A 17505-nucleotide genomic window follows, 5' to 3' on the forward strand; every position below is an offset into this window, starting at 1 on the left:
CATAATGAATCACCAGATACGATACATAAGAAAGAAAGCGGAAACATTAGTGAAAAGGACACTTGGATGATAATTGAATTACTGAAAAAAGGGCGGGAGGGTTGGAAAAAGAAAGACAACTTGGGATGGATGAGACGAACTCCAGAAAGAAATGAGGGATTGATCTGGCAAACATTGGGGAAGATAGAATTATCTTGAAGAGAAGCACTCCGGTTGGAAAAGAATTGACATGACGACTCCGGTTGACAAGAATTGACAAGACAATTTGATTGAGAAAAATAATTAATTAGCACTCCCATAAAAATATGAGAACAACACATAGGAAACATATGGAATCACCACTTGACATCAAAGCAACTTGAATTACCATACTCCACCAAAACTAAGGATGTGGCTTATGAAACAAGCCAGGAACAAATTCATGACAGAGATTTCGCTTGATATTTTCGTGGTAAGGTTCGCATGGGCTCGATCGTACATTGGATCGTCATATTGAAATGATGTTCGGATATGCTCCCTAGGCATAGCGAACTACATGTCTTAACGAATCATATATGTTGACATATATCGAGACTATCCTCTGTAAAAACGAATGTGAACAAACGAATTCACTAGATGTCGAACCCCAACCTCCCCTCATGCATCTGTTGGAAGATTGTCCTATAGGTAACTACTTGAATTCCCACCTAAAAAGTTCCGAAAACTTTCTTGATTGTGCAATCCGGTTGCGGGTCCGGGAACGTACTTAGTCTAATCAGCTACACCTTTCCTTCACCTTTTCAATACACAAGCGAGAAGATCCGCAAGTTCATCTATCTCGGACCCTCGAAAACACAACAATACTAAGTATGGCAATACCCCCAAACTCTCTGAACCAGTACTGGGGATGTCGGACGTATCTTGCCACTACTAGTATCAAAGAAATTTCGAACCCTCCGTCCTGAGATACTAAGAAATCTGAATGATAACGATGTGCTCAGGAATCCCGTGGAGCTCAAGCCCCCAGAAGAAATCAAGTCAGACAGGAGGCACCAAGTCAGAACTCCGTCACATCGGCATCATGTAGATTCCAAAATACCCGCGTGATCCTTAAAAAAATTTGAGTGAGAAGATGAGTAGAATTAAAATTCTTACGTCAAGATTCCTCACCAGAGCATGGAAGAGGAGAAAAAGAGTCCTACTCTCCGATATATAACTAGACTGAAAGTAGTTTTTTCACTAGACTCGACTCGGCGAAGTTCGATCAATCAAGGGGGGTCCTAGGTCGGTACTGCTCTCATACCAACTTGTAACACCCAAGATGCGGTCCTATCCTTATTTTTTGCATGATTTGCTCGACAGGGATAGAAGCGCATCTCGTCATTTCGCAACAATGGATTCCGTTACAAGTACATATACAGAAGAGATGAGTATATGGAGTTGGCTTACACTCGCCACAAGCTACATCAAGATCACATGAATACATCAACATATTCAGTCAACATTTAGAAGAGCAGGGTCCAACTATGGACGAAAACAAATGATAAAAGAATGACGTCCGTCCTTGCTATCCCAGCTTGCCGGCCTGGAACCCATCCTAGATCGATGAAGAAGAAGAAGAAGAAGAAGAAGAAACTCCAAATAGAACAAGCATCACGCTCACGTCAAATGCCACTTTACCTGTACCTGCAACCGTTGTTGTAGTAATATGTGAGCCAGAGGGACTCATCAATCTCATTTCCAAAGGTCTCAAGACTAGCAAAGCTTAAAGGGTGATGTATGGTTAAGTGGTGAGGCTCCAGCAAGCGATTAAGCATTAGTTGAGCTGGCTAACTTATGAGTACAAGAATAAAAGGGGGATGATCTATGCATAAAGAACGTGAACTAGCATGATCGCAAAGTGATCCTGAACACCTACTTACACCAAACATAACCCCACCGTGTCCTCTTCCGGATGCAGAACTCTCGAGAAGAGACAGTCACGGTTACGCACACCGTTGGCATATTTTAATTAAGTTTACTTCGAGTTATCTAGAACCGGATGTTAAACAAAGTTTCCAAGTTTGCCACATTACCACGGGCAAGGCTTTCAGAAAGATTTAACCCTGCAGGGGTGCTCCAACTAGACCATCACAAACTACCACACGCTCCGCCGGAATAATCCTCAACCACGGAAAACCCGTGATCTCCTCGAGTTCCTATTGGAAAACCTCAACCTCGAGATGGACCCAAGTATCCTCGGAATCTCCCGCACAAGACCATCGGTAAGAGTAAAAAAAGTCCAGCAAGGCCACCGATGAGCTAGATCCACAACTAGAGACGCGCGCTCTCTATCTACGGGCGTCGTCCATCTATGCAAAATGGAAGATAGCATGAAAATGCCTCGATTTGCCCCGAGGTGACAGCGCCGACTTCTAGGTAGGTGGACCAACACTCATGAGGAGCACTGGCCCGTGGGTTGATTAATTATCCACGGGGTCCGGAAAGTCCCTATGCAATTTTATTAGTTATTAGGCAAATGTAGTACCAATGTTGGGCCTTGCCAAACGAGTTTTATCCCAAAACAAAAATCTAGGGGGTCCTAACAAACCCAAGCATGTTAGGAGCGCTCAATTATGGAATATAACATCAGTGGCCGAAACTAAGGTGGCAAAGATGGAACAAAACACCAGGCTAGAGGGCCAGGCCTTCCACCTTTCACCAAGTATATGGGTGCATTAAGTTAAATAAAATTAATATGGTGATATAATAAGGAACCCATGTTGGCACATGGAAGCAGCTGCACCTGCAACTAGGAACGCTAACAAAAGGTTGAGCAAGTGGTAACATAGACAAACAGTGGTTTGGTGGGTTGTGGAAAGGTTAAAGGTTTTCATGGCAATGTTGGGAGGCTTATTAAACATGTGGTAGGGAGGGAGACATAGCGAAATAAATGAGACAACTAGCATGGCAATGATAGTAATGGTATCTAGGGAAATGATCATCTTGCGTGTGGTCCCGCTTGGAAGAAGAACGAGCATGTGAAGCCGACGAACCGACATAGTCGAACGGATCCTCACATTCCGACACGCTTGCGGAATTCTATCGAGAAGAAACAATCCGGTGCAACAATCAACACACAATAACACCACAACGTATGAAAGACATGATGCACAAACATATATGATGCATGTTCGGTTTAATTATGCAAGGCACGACATGGCATATCACAACATCAAACACTACACATTAAGTGAAGCTCAATATGCAATGAGTTGCATAGTGAAGAGACTCCACATACGACTTATTCAGTTCACTCCCATTTAGGTTCACGAGAATATTAAAATATTGTTAGCATGGAAAGAGGTGAAGCATGTGATTCTTCACTACATTCTAGTCGGTTTACAAATATAGAACATTTTACTCGGAGCTGCGGTTAAAAGATACATGCAACACAAGATATTATGACATGAATGCAACATGCATGCAATTTTACGAAAACATTGGCAAGAAGGATATGAAGCATGTGTCGCCAGACATGTCAAGTTGACGGCGGCCGTGTCGAGTAGGTGGGATTTTTGGGCTATTCTCGGCCATTGGATGGGGATCCAATGGCAAGATTTGGTCAGAGGGTTTGGGCTGCGGGATTTGGAGGTGGTGGAGCTAGCAGGTGGGGTTTTCTAGGGGTGGCTGCAATTTTGGCTAGGGGAAAACACTAGTGGAGTGGGAGAGCTCTAACCACAAGGTGGGTTTATATAGGGTTTGGTCTAAGGTGGGATGGACCTCGTCCGTCCGATTGCGAGCCAGTGACCATGAACAGAGGGAGGGGCTAGGTGGGTCTAATGGCTGTGTAGTTAGGCTATGTGGGGATGAGAGGGAAGTAGCAGACCGTGACACAATTTTTAAAACGCGAAAATGTCCGATAGAAAACCGATGACGGTGCCGCTACACTCGAATGTTCGGGTATCAAACGGACTCCGATTGCCATGAAATTTGGTAGGCGTCCTTCCTACACTAAAATAAGACCGCATGCCAAATTTCAACCCAATCCAAGAATATTGTATACACACTTTTTAAAAACAATATTTTAACGATGTCACGGGGCGCGTGTGTGTGAGCTTGGTCTCAAAATGGTCAACAGAGAAAACAAAGAGAACCGACAACTACTAACGGTTGCAAGTTTTAAAAATGACGGCAATGGAGTGTCGACGCAGTGTGGATGATGCACATGATGCGATGATGAATGCGACAGACAAAGAAATCACACGGCGACAACGGAATAAAAGAGGAATTTTCTGGAGCGCCGGTTCCGGGCTGTTCCACTCCCCCTCCCGCGAGGTGGTCTTCTCGTGTGAGTTGCCTCCTCACTGAAAATTGTCTCCATGTTTTTCCTAATTTTTTAGATCTTTGTAAAAAAATAAACACAATGTATGTTAAGCCAAACCAGTGATTAGTGCTCTCGCACTCCATTAATATGTTAATATGTAGAATGATAGATACATATATGACATGAATGTAGCATGAACCATTACAAAAAATTATGGATGCACTTAGGACGTAGCGTTGTGTCCTGTGGGCCACTTGCTAGGCGACGTAATTGAGATCCTTGTGGTCTTAAAACCGTTGGTTCGAAGACTCCATCGATATGGATGTGGGATAGTGCCAAGTATCCTAACCATGGATAAATAATTCTTGCGTCACGTGTGTTTGCGTTCTCTCAACCCTATCTCCTACATACTTGCAACTTATTATTCCGCTCCTCCTCACTCTTGTTTAATCTGTTGGTAAGTTACGGTTACCAAACATTTCCAACCCTAAAAATGGGGTAAAATTGCTAAATGTATATTACCCCCACCCTTCCCCCTCATAGTTCTTAGACCTTGACCTAACAATATTGCATAAGAAAGACCATTTTATCAACTAATTTACTTGCACAAAGAACATGCATAACATTTCCTAGTCGGTCATTTGTAACCCAACCCATGCCATGTAGAACGTTTGTCTAGGAGGAGGAAAGAGACCGGGAGGAAGGGGTAGCAAAATTATAGATCGACTAATCACGTAAATCCGTGTGGAGCGACGAATTTTTCCCTATTGTACAATAGTACGAGGGGTGTCTACAACTCGCCCTTTTTTCTATTTTGGGATTAATCCAATTTAATGTCCGCAACTTCCAGTCATGGATTTTGTTGCTATCATAGTAGCTTAGGACCATGGTCATGAACCTGTGCATTAACTAAACGAGAGAAGGGTCCAATAGCTACTGCACTAGTATAGGTGCATGTTAGTTAGATCTTGAGCTTTGACTATATGCCCCTAAAAGCACAAGCATAAATAAACAACAAACTTCTACCCTAGGCTTGAGAGAATCTCCTCTTTTAATTACCCTATAAAGCACAAAGCACATTGACAGGTTCTAGAAATACCCGTGAGTAGCACCGCAATTACCAAAAAAACTACAACTATGTTATATACCTCCATTTGTATAATCTCCCCCACCCACCCGCAAATCATCCCGCGCCCACCCTCCATGACAAAGAGACGGGTGACTAAGGCTTAATTTTCTTGTTGTCCTCTAACTTTGCGAACTCCCTCTAGTCACACTCCGATCCATAAGCTTCCATTGTGCCTCCCATCATCATCCATTAACGATATTGAGCAGTTATGGTATCCGCCACCCACCTCCTATAGCCTCTCCAGCCTCACTGACAGCGAGAGCACATGCCTCCTTGTCTAGCATGTCACCTACTACCCAACATAGCTACCATCATCCACATGCCTCCATGTGTCCTCCCGTCGTCTCTCTCGCTTGCCCAACCTATCTCATCGGCCACAAGCCTCTCTTCTTGCCGATGATAATGCATCTATCCCTCACAAATAGAATCAGAGCATGGAGAGTCCTTCACAGCCCTCTAAATTAGCCTAGATCGATCATGTGTATGTTTCTTTTTTGTCTTCTTTTTATTAGTGTAAGATAGCATCAATTAGTGTATCATTACATATATTGATGTATCATGGTACTTGTTGTTTATTGATATGTTTTCTTTGTATATTTACATACATTTTATTGAACATGGTCATGGCAGCTGCTATTATCATTTACATACATGGTACTTGGTGATTTTGAAGGTTGCTTGTTGTCATCATGATTATAGCTGATCTTGAATGGTTATGCTATATGTATGTCCATATATATATATGTGATGATTACACAAATGAGACATGATAGTAAGGTTAAGGAAAATTGGCTCCAATTTTTGCGCAAGCATTTTGTGGAGTCTGTGTTGAGGAGAAGTTAGCTGGAAAGAGACCGAGTTCTATGTGGATGACCTTAGACAGGATGTTTAGATCGAATCTACTATAAGCTTGTGTAGGGACCATTTGATCTTGCATGTGTCCCTTCTTTTCCTTGGCATCAAATAACTTTATATAAGGTGTAGCTTGGTTGTCATGGTTCCTCTATGTTGACCCTCTTGCACCGCATGACGTGGACTCCTCCATGTTTGGTAGATGTATGATCCCTCCTTCAATAATCAGGATGGTGCACTTATGAAGTTAGATGCCTAAGAGTGCCCCCCTTGGACCGCAAGTACAATGACACATATGACCCAAAATATAGCATGGGTGACATAGGAATACGGTGCAGCCACTTTGCATCAACGCTAACAAGGATGTTTAAAAATTGGAAGAGGAACTAGAACAATATTCCTACCATGTATCCGCACAACTTGATGTTATTTCTCATTTTAATGTGTTATTTGTCTTTGAGAGTTCACATATATTGTTGTTTATATTTTGTAACATTCAAAATTGGATCTGTTATCTTGTCTAACATTCAAACTTGGGTGTGTTGTTATGAAAATTGTTGGAATGTGATGTCGTTTATCTTAATGTGTTTTCTACCATGGTTGGTGTGTGTTGTTGGCTATAAGTGTATATGTGTTAGTTGTATGTGTGTTCACTCTATTGTTTTTAATCAAAGTACTAATCATATATTATTTTTTTAGATGAGCACGAGCGAGAGTGTAACTCATGAAAAATTGACATTGATCTCTAATAGCCTTGGGACACTTCTTCCTCTATCCATATGGCCACACCCCTGTCAAAATGAGTGTAGTCTTGTAAATTTGATTTTTTAATTATTATTATTTTAAGTAGGAGCCTATGTAGGATTCGAAGTATGTCTAGAGGGGGAGTGATTAGACTACTTGACAAAAAAACTTAGCCTTTTCCCAGTTTTAGTTGGGGGCCAGTTTAAGAAATTATGACTAGTCAAGTTCACCCTACACATGCATATCTAAGATCGTAGCAGCATAAAGTAAAGACATGCAAATTTAATGTAGAGGGTAAGGAAAGAAGATCAAACGCAAAGGTTGACACGACAATTTTTTGCGTGATTCTGATAGGTGGTGCTATCTTACGTCCACGGTAGTGGAGACTTCAACCCACAGAAGGTAACGACTGTGAGAGTCCATAGAGGGCTCCACCCACAAGGGGTCCACTAAGAAGCGGCCTTGTATATTCCACCATGGATTACATCCACAAAGGACTAGCCTCACTCATGGTAGATCTTCACGAAGTAGGCGATCTGCCTGTCCTTAGAAACTTTTGAATTCTCAGTGAGACCAATATATAAATTTCAGTGGTACCGATACGATGACCTAGGGCGGTTTCCATATCTCAGTGAGACCGATTTCAAACTCAGAAATGCGGATTCTTGAAATATTCTCATCAGAAAGTTGGTCACATGATTTCAGTGGCACCAATATGAAATTTGGTGGTACCGAGAGAATAGGGTTTTGGAAAGGATCTATCACTGGGAAAAATGGTAGGGCCGAGTGGAAAAAGTTGGTGGCACCGATTTTGCTGGTTTGGCTTGGGACAGAGATATTTGTGGGAGAAATGAGTGAATACTCTTGGTGGTTATATCTAAGAACTTGAGCAACCAATTCATCATAATACCTCACCCCCTTTTAATAATATTGGCTTTCCTATGGACTCAAAAGTGATTTCTCACAAATGTAAAATTTAGAGTCCTTTTGCTTGAAGCTTGAGTCAATCCTATTCCTTTCCTTCATGAAGGGGTTTATCCTCAAAATCCTTTAGCCAGTGCATCTTTGAACTTTTCTGAAGTATACTTGGATAAGATCATTAGTTCAATGATACATATGTTGCGACTAATTACCAAAACCACCTTAGGGAGCAATTGTGCTTTCAATCTCCCCCTTTTTGGTAATTGATGAGAACATATAGATCAAAGCTTCAACCAAAGATATAATCAATGATTAGCATCGACGATTTGAGAAGTATGTGAAAAGCAAGAGATCCCCCTAAATTTGTGCATTATTTTAATTTGTGTTTAAACGCAAATGCACAATCAATTAGGATCATGGGTCGCTCTTCCATGTCACATACAACTTGGTGGTGCGCATAAATGATGTGAATGAATAGCAATGCACATAACATCAAACAAATAAGTGAATGATCATCATGTAGATAGCTCAAAGGTATAACATAGTAGCATCAACAATCAAAGCAAATGATCAAACCAGAAAGATTAAGTCATCCAAAAGACCAAAACTTTTGAAAAACCAAAAGAGAGCAAATAAAATGCAAAGCTCTCCTTCTCGAAGCCATAATTGATCTATACACTTCTCCCCCTTTGGCAACAAGTTACCAAAAAGTTCAAAGGTCTAGAAGTAAACGTCTCTCTAGGCTCAATCTCCTCCGGTGGCAGTCGATGGAGGGGACAAAATGCGTCGGCGAAGCCTTCAGCAGATGTCCCCAGAGTTGGAGGTGTAAACACTGGAGGTGCGGGAGCTGAAGATGAAGGTGCTAAAGCTTGAGCTTATGAAGTTGGTCTTACTTCTGAAACTAGCACAGCTAGTGACCTAGCCTGGGTTGTGAACTGAGTAGTCGTGGGAAGATGCGACTCTTCATCATCACTGCTGGAATGGGGAATCTGCATAGAGTCAACTTCATGCTGGAGCTGCTGAACAATGGTAGTCAACTCCATCACCTTAACATCCAGGTCATGGAATGTTATTTCAACAATCCTCTCAAGGCTCTTATGGTACAACAAGATCTTGGAAATTTTCTTCTCCATCCCTTGGATGCTGCTGATAAGAAAAGACATCTCCTCCTGTGCGGTCCTGAGCTGTGGAGCTCGTGCTGGAGCATCTCTAGCTGCCTCTACTGCTTCACATGATGAAGTTCAGCTGGGATGGTTGGAATCCATCACATGTAACATCCCAATTTTCCTAATTAGGAATGTTTTACATTGTAGCTAAGCATCTATGCATATCGATTTAAATAAAGTTTGCATTTGAATTCTTTCGACTTTTGCTTTTGCGTTTCTATTTCTTTTCACACGAGAAGTGCCGGGAAATAAGCTCTTGCACGCAAGAGAAGCGGAGGAAAATGACCCTCCAAAGTGTGAGGCATTTCTGAAATATTTTGAGCCAAGAAAGCCAAAGTTTTATCGTGAAAATAATTGCAGAAATAAAATATAGCATAAGGGATTTTTTTTTCTGAAAAAAAAACATTTTTTTAAGTTTTTATTTTTGCCTCGGAAAAATGTTAAACGGGTAGAGGATATTTTTTCTGATCATTTTGGTATATAATATCCTATATTAATTATTTTATTTGTTTCCTTTTTTTTCGTTTTAATTTCTGTTAAAAAAAGGAAACGGGAGATATTTTGCTGCCTCCCATCGACAGAAATTTCTGGTGCGGTTTGGCGTGGGATTCTGGCGATGGGAGGGAGCAGAATATCTCCCGTTTCCTTTTTTTTAACAGAAATTAAAACGAAAAAAGGAAACAAATAAAATAATTAACATAGGATATTATATACCAAAATGATCATAAAAAATATCCTCTACCCGTTTAACATTTTTCCGAGGCAAAAATAAAAACTTAAAAAAAATGTTTTTTTTCAGAAAAAAATCCCTTATGCTATATTTTCTTTTTGCAATTATTTTCACGATAAAACTTTGGCTTTCTTGGCTCAAAATATTTCAGAAATGCCTCACACTTTGGAGGGTCATTTTCCTCCGCTCTCTCTTGCGTGCAAGAGCTTATTTCCCCGCACTTCTCGTGTGAAAAGAAATAGAAACGCAAAAGCTAAAGTCGAAAGAATTCAAATGCAAACTTTATTTAAATCGATATGCATAGATGCTTAGCTACAATGTAAAACATTCCCAATTAGGAAAATTGGGATGTTACAAACCTACCCACCTTAAGATGAATCTCGCCCTCGAGATTCGGGTTGGCTAGAAAATAGGTGCGGGTGGTCTCGACGAAGATCCTCTTCTCGTTCCCAGGTGGCTTCTTCCTCGGTGTGGTGGCTCCACAACACCTTGCAGAACTTGATGATCTTGCTGCGGGTAACTCTGTTGGCAGTCTCGAGATTGCTGACGGGTTTCTCCTCATACGTCAGATCACTGTCAAGCTGTATGGCCTCTAGGGGCACTGTATCTCTCAACGGAACATCGGCCATCTCAGCGTGGCATTTCTTCAACTGGGAAACATGGAAGACATCATGAACTCCGGACAATCCTTCCGGCAGTTCCAGTTTATATGCAACTTCACCTCTACATTCAAGAATTTTGTAGGGGCCAATGAATCGGGGTGCTAACTTTCCTTTCACACCAAATCTCTTGATTCCTCGGAGTGGAGACACCCGAAGATATGCTCGGTCTCCCACTTCATACGTTACTTCCTTGCGTTTGCTGTTAGCATAACTCTTTTGCCTGGATTGAGCTATCTTGAGTCGGTCACGAATAAGCTTGACCTTCTCTTCAGAATCTGGATAAGGTCGGGACCAAAAAGTTGTCGGTCTCCAACTCCATCCCACATCAACGGTGTTCTGCACCTCCTTCCGTATAGAGCTTCGAAAGGGGCCATTTTCAGACTGGTCTGGTAGCTGTTGTTGTATGAGAACTCGGCATAAGGCAAATTGTCATCCCAACTAGACCCATAGTCTAGTGCGCAAGCTCTCAACATGTCCTCCAGAATCTGATTGACTCTCTCGGTCTGTCCATCTGACTGTGGGTGAAAAGTTGTACTGAACTCCAATCTCGTTCCCAAGGTTTCATGCAGTTGGTGCCAAAATTTTGATGTGAACTGAGTCCCTCTATCTGACACAATACTCTTCGGTACTCCATGCAGACATACGATCCTGGTCATATATATCTTGGCCAGCTTGGCACTCGTGTAAGTAGTCTTCACGGGAATGAAGTGAGCTACCTTGGTCAAATGATCGACCACAACCCAAATAGAGTCATAGCCAGAACGGGTCCTGGGTAATCCTGTGATGAAGTCCATACCAAGCTTTTCCCATTTCCACTTGGGTATCGGCAGAGGTTGGAGCAAACCTGCTGGCTTCTGATGCTCGGCTTTTACTCGCTGACAAACATCGCATATTGCTACGAACTCGGCAATGTCTTTCTTCATTCCTGTCCACCAGAAACTTTCTTTTAGATCCAGATACATCTTGGTGTTGCAAGGTGTATCGAGTACGGGGAATCATGGTCCTCCTGAAGTATCAACTTCCTGAGTTCGGGATCATTGGGCACATAGATGCGATCCTCAAACCATAAAGTTCCGTGTTCATCCTCACGAAAACCTTTAGCCTTCCCGTCTTTCAATTTCTGCTTAATCTCAGCTATCTCCTTGTCTGATTTCTGTGCCTCGCGGATCTTTTCTGCCAAAGTGGACTGAATTTCTAGTGTGGCAACAAATCCTCTTGGAACTATTTCCATTTTGAGCTCTCGGAGGTCATCGACTAACTCCTGGGGTAACCCTCCTGCTATGAGTGTGTTCACATAACTCTTGCGGCTCAACGCATCGGCTACAACATTTGCCTTGCCTGGGTGATAATGCAATCTCATGTCATAGTTCTTGATCAACTCTAGCCATCGCCTCTATCTGAGGTTCAACTCCTTCTGTGTGAAGATATATTTCAGGCTCTTGTGATCAGTGTACACATCACAACTATTTCCGATCAGGAAATGTCTCCAGGTCTTGAGAGCGTGCACTACAGCTGCTAGTTCCAAGTCATGTGTGGCGTAATTCAACTAATGGGGTCTAAGCTGTCTGGATGCATAGGCTACAACTTTACCTTCTTGCATGAGCACTCCTCCGAGTCCTTGACGAGAAGCGTCACAGTAAACCTGGAAATCCTTCCAAATGTTCGGCAATATCAGCACTGGGGCTGTAACCAGACGTTTCTTCAACTCTTGAAAACTGGTTTCACATACCTCAGTCCAAACATACTTGGTCTCCTTCTTCAACAACTCTGTCATGGGCTTGGCGATCTTTGAGAAATTCTCAATGAACCTCCGGTAATATCCGGCAAGTCCGAGGAAACCGCGGATCTCCTTGACTGAAGTGGGTGCTACCCATTCGGTGACTGCTGCGACCTTGGCAGGGTCCACTGCTATTCCTTCTCCTAAGATGACGTGTCTGAGGAATCCGACTTCCTTCAACCAAAACTCACATTTGCTAAACTTTGCATACAGTTTATGCTCTCGAAATTTCTCCAGAACTAGACACATATGTTCCTTGTGTTCCTCTTCGTTCTTGGAGAATATCAGCATGTCATCGATGAACACCACGACAAACTTGTCCAAGTATTCCATAAATACCTTGTTCATCAGATTCATAAAATATGCCGGAGCATTAGTCAGTCCAAATGACATGACCGTGTAGTCATACAAGCCGTACCGAGTGGTGAAGGCTGTCTTGGGTATATTCTGTTCACGAATCTTCAACTGATGATACCCGGATCGATCTTGGAGAATATTCGGGCTCCAACTAACTGGTCAAACAGATCATTGATCATCGGCAAGGGGTACTTGTTCTTGATGGTCACCTCGTTCAATGCACGATAATCGACAACCATTCTCAAGGACTTATCCTTATTTTCAACCAAGAGCACTGGGGCTCCCGAAGGTGAAGAACTTGGGCGAATATACCCTTTGTCCAACAACTCCTTAATTTGTTTCTTGATTTCTACCAAGTCATTTGCGGGCATCCGATAGGGTCTCTTGGATATCGGGGTTGTTCCGGGTAATAGCTCGATCAGGAACTCAACCTCTCTATCGGGTGGCATGCCCGGCAATTCCTCCGGAAATACATATGGGTATTCCTGTACAATCGGTACTTGCTCCTGGACTACTCCCGTGAGAGAGTTTACTCGTTTACTACGTGTCGGGCGCTGAGACACATACTTAATCCTCTTTTTCCTGGGGGTGGTGAGCAAAATAGACTTAAGGGCACAATCAATATTCCCTTCATACTTGGCCAACCAGTCCATGCCTAGGATTTCATCCAATCCGTGGGACTCTAATACGATGAGGTCGGTGGGGAAATTATGGTTCCCGATGTTGAGACTCAAAGCATGGCATCCTATCCCGGCTGTCATCATGCCTCCTGGGGAACTGACCTTAATAGGCTGGCTGATGGTTCTAGTCGGCAAACTATACTTTTCCACAACTACCCTTGATATGAATGAATGCGTTGCACCGGAATCAAAAAGTACCAATATTGGACGTGAATTTAGCAAAAACTTACCAACCACAGTATCGGGGTGATCATAGACCTCTTCAACATCAATGTGATTCACCTGAGCTCGAGGAAAAGGATTGGGCTTCTTTGCTGCAGAGTTGCCGTTGCCGTTTCCATTTCCCTGCTTGTTCTGGGGACATTCAATGGCATAGTGTCCCGTCTTCTGACACTTGAAGCAGGTGATGTGATTCAGATCCTTCTGAGTTGGAGCTGAATGCTACTGAGTGCCAGTACCGCCATTCTTGAAGTTGCTGTTGTTGCGGTGGTTCCCATTTCCTCCATGGTTGTGGCCTCCATGGTTGTGCACTGGGTGGTTATGTTGGACGTGTCCTCCAAAACTACCGGATCCAGTCCCGGTATTCCCTGAATAGGGGGTGTAGCGAGGCTTCTGCTGAGTGCCGGAGTTGAACTTTCCATTCCCATAATTCCGCTTACGGTTCTCCATCTGCTGGTCTTTCCCCTCCAAGATGAGGGCCTTATCTACCAACTCCTGGTAGTTGTTAAAGGTGGCTACAGTCAGCTGAATGCTCAGCTCATCATTGAGTCCCTCCAAGAACTTTTCCTGCTTGGCCGCATCATCGCCCACATCTCCAGGTGCATAACGGGCGAGCTTGCTGAATTCATCGACATACTGAGCCACAGAGCGATATCCCTGGCGTAAGTTGCGAAACTCACGCTTCTTCAGACTCATTGCACCAGCTGAGACATGTGCGGTGCGGAAGGCTTGCTTGAACTGCTCCCAAGTGACTCCAGCAATGGGGTATGTGGTGGTGTAGTTCTCCCACCATGCAGCTGCAGGGCCTTCAAGTTGATGCACGGCAAAGCGCACCTTCTCAGCTTCAGTACAACCAGCAGTGATAAGTTCCCGTTCCATCTTACGGAGCCAATCATCTGCCACAATGGGCTCGATGCTGCTCGAGAAAGTCGGAGGGTTCAACCTCAGGAAACGGGTGAGATTGTCGGCCTGGGGTGGATGATGGTTGTTGTTATTGTTCTGGTTCTCGATGATCAGCTGCATCAGGGTATTCTGTTGCTGAATCAACTGGGTGAGTTCCAGCGGAAAGTTGGAAGTAGGGGCATGTCTCGGAGGCATCTGATGTTTGTAGAGGGGTGAGATTAGCATAGAACAATGGTCTAAGAGTAATTACACTAACCATATGAAATGCAACAAACAAGTATCACATCACACATTTTATTCAATACCATCACAAAGGTTCACACGGGGATACAAAATTCGATAACCTAAACATCGGCCTAAGCGTTTAACGATAAGATAAATTTGGTGGTCTAGTCTAAGTGTCCTCCTCAGAAAAGCATGGTGGTGGGTCCTTCGGTGGAGCTTTCTTCATAGTCCTCGTCATTGCTGATCAAGGGGGCTACGTCACCTTCGGGATGAAGGTTCTCGCCCATGTCCAGTTCCTCCTCCAGGTACGTAACTCGAGTCTTCAGCTTCTCGACCCTCTCCAGAAAGTCCTTCACCTCCAGTTCGTGCTCATATTGGGCTTCCCGGGCTGCTTCTTCGAGTTCGAGTTCACGGAGCGACAGTTGCTTGATCTTCCTGGCGTCCTTGATCACACGATGCTCCAGAGTCCCGCTGTGCTTCTCCAAGGTCTGGGCATAGGACAGGAGAGCGTCCTTGGTCTTGCTTGATATGATTTCTCCATATTCTCTTCTCCGGGATACCGTGAATAGGTCCGGTGAAATAGGGCAGTCTCTGTACACTTCGTTGATACGTCCGATTGCACAATGGACCGCCATGTCCCTTCCGAGAATCCAGTTGGGTGCGATGAACTTGAAATCCACCGGCTCAGTGCGCGGCTCGAATGTCCTTCCGGGAACGTGCACCTCGATCCTGTAGCGTGAATCCTCCGGGTAAGACGAAGTCGGCTTCCCTGTGATAGTCGGCAGAGCAATCATCAAGTCCTTGGTGATCTGTACCAGCTCCGTTCCGAAAGGCATAGTGGCGTCAGGCTGGAAAAACTCCGTGAACTTAACGGGGATGAAGGTGGCCATCTAAAACATTGGAAAATCGGAGAGAAGTCAGAAATGATCAGAAGAGAAAAATAGAGGATTTATAGACATAAGAAAATAGTTTTCTTCCTAAGGCTTTTCCATTCCTAGAGGTTACGTCCTACGGTCAGCGTGTGCTCTGAATACCATTTCTGTAGCAACCCGACTCAAGACGAGTCAAGCCTCTCGTGTTTTCGTACCATCCCAAGATCATGCTGGTACACACTTAGTACGTCAATGTATATATCAAGAGTTCAATCGCACAGCTTTATTAATCGAAATCTCATATCGAGTACTTTATTACAATAATGGATTACAATAAAGTGGCTGAAGGCCATCTCATGAGATATCCAACGAAGACTAGCGGAAGCATCAGGTAGACGAGTCCATCCGACTCCAGGGCATGTCGCTGAGCGTAGATCGTAGCCTCACTCCTGGTCGGAAAAGTACTCTGCAACATGATACGTTGCAGCCGTGTAGGTCAGCATATGGAATATGCCGGCAAGTCATCAAAGAGAGGGGTAAAAATAATAATCAACTATCTCTACATGCATATTTGGCAGGTGGGGCTATAAGTTTTGCATAGAGCCAATTTTCTCCTACAACAAGAGGGGCTGGAAGCAAAATATTACTACATTGTTTGTTGTTAACGAGATGGTTCCGCCAACCAATTCTCGTACCCGAGTTTTTGTTAACACCCACATCATTATTAAGTAGTGTCGAGAGTTCAGGGGAATTTCAATGCCTTCGGCTCAAGTTGTCCATGACCGTGGACACAGCTAATCGATTAGGTTGGGCACTCTGCAGAGTTTTGCACACGTTCCCCACAAGATTTGATCGCCTAAGAGTATGTCCTCGCACTTCAGGGTGTTTGAAGACCGGATGATCAAAACATGGTCTTTCAACGGGTCCCTCTGAATCCCTGTCGGTGCCCATCCATTCCTACCGTTCTTCTACATCTGCTAGCACCGCCTGTCCAGAGTCGCCGCGTTCTCCAACCAAGCCAGAGCCCATAATGACTTGTGGCTGTGCAGGTAAGCCTTGGGTCTTGAAGCCTTCGTCCGTCTCTTCGAGCCTGGGTGAAGCTTTCCGCAAGATGTCATGGCCGTCTCCATCATCCCGGGTCATCCACTGGTTTCTCCAGGGAGCCAATCAACCGTCCTTCACCTAGAGTTGCATTGCACCATGAGGTCTTGAAAATCTTGTCTTAACCGGTCTTGGTTATATAATCAACCTCGCATCACTCGTGTTATGCACTCAACCGAAATCCCGTCTACTCAAGCATAGCAATATGAAATTTGTCGTCCCGGGGCCAAGTATCGGGGTTGTTGTGTGCCTACCACATGATACTACAACCTATACTAAAATTTCCAAGTACCTAAGCAGCATGCAATTGGGCAACGAAAGGTGAAACTACCATGCATCAAAAAACATAGGAGATAGTATGATCAAAATGACTTGCCTTGATGATAGTTGTCTTGATCGAGTGCTTCTAAGTTACAAGCTTCGCACTCCGGGTGATCTACCGATACAAACAAATACACACCATAAGCACTACAATCAAACAACAAGTAAAAATAACATCACAAGTAAATAGTTTCTATGGCCTAAGTGAAAGAATTCACTACACGTCACTAAGGCAGAAACTTGTTTCTATTAAAACCCCAAGTAAAAATATTTAAATTTTTTTGAACTTATACCACAGTAAGATATAATCACCAGGATGCATTAGCAAAAAGAATCAAATCGAAATCATTTTTTAAACTCCTGGAATAACCAAAACAATGTTTAAACTAAATCTGATCTAATTCAAATATGAAAATTTCAAACATAGACAAATTATATGTTTTTAAAAACTACAGATAAATTGTGATCTACTGGAACAAGTTTCAACTCCATTGGAATTCGGGAACAAAAGCTATGATCAAAACAAACTTGAAACTTTTCTGTTTTGGAATTAAACAGAAA

This window comes from Hordeum vulgare, chromosome 7H (assembly GCF_904849725.1).
Source record: "Hordeum vulgare subsp. vulgare chromosome 7H, MorexV3_pseudomolecules_assembly, whole genome shotgun sequence".
NCBI lineage: Eukaryota > Viridiplantae > Streptophyta > Magnoliopsida > Poales > Poaceae > Hordeum > Hordeum vulgare.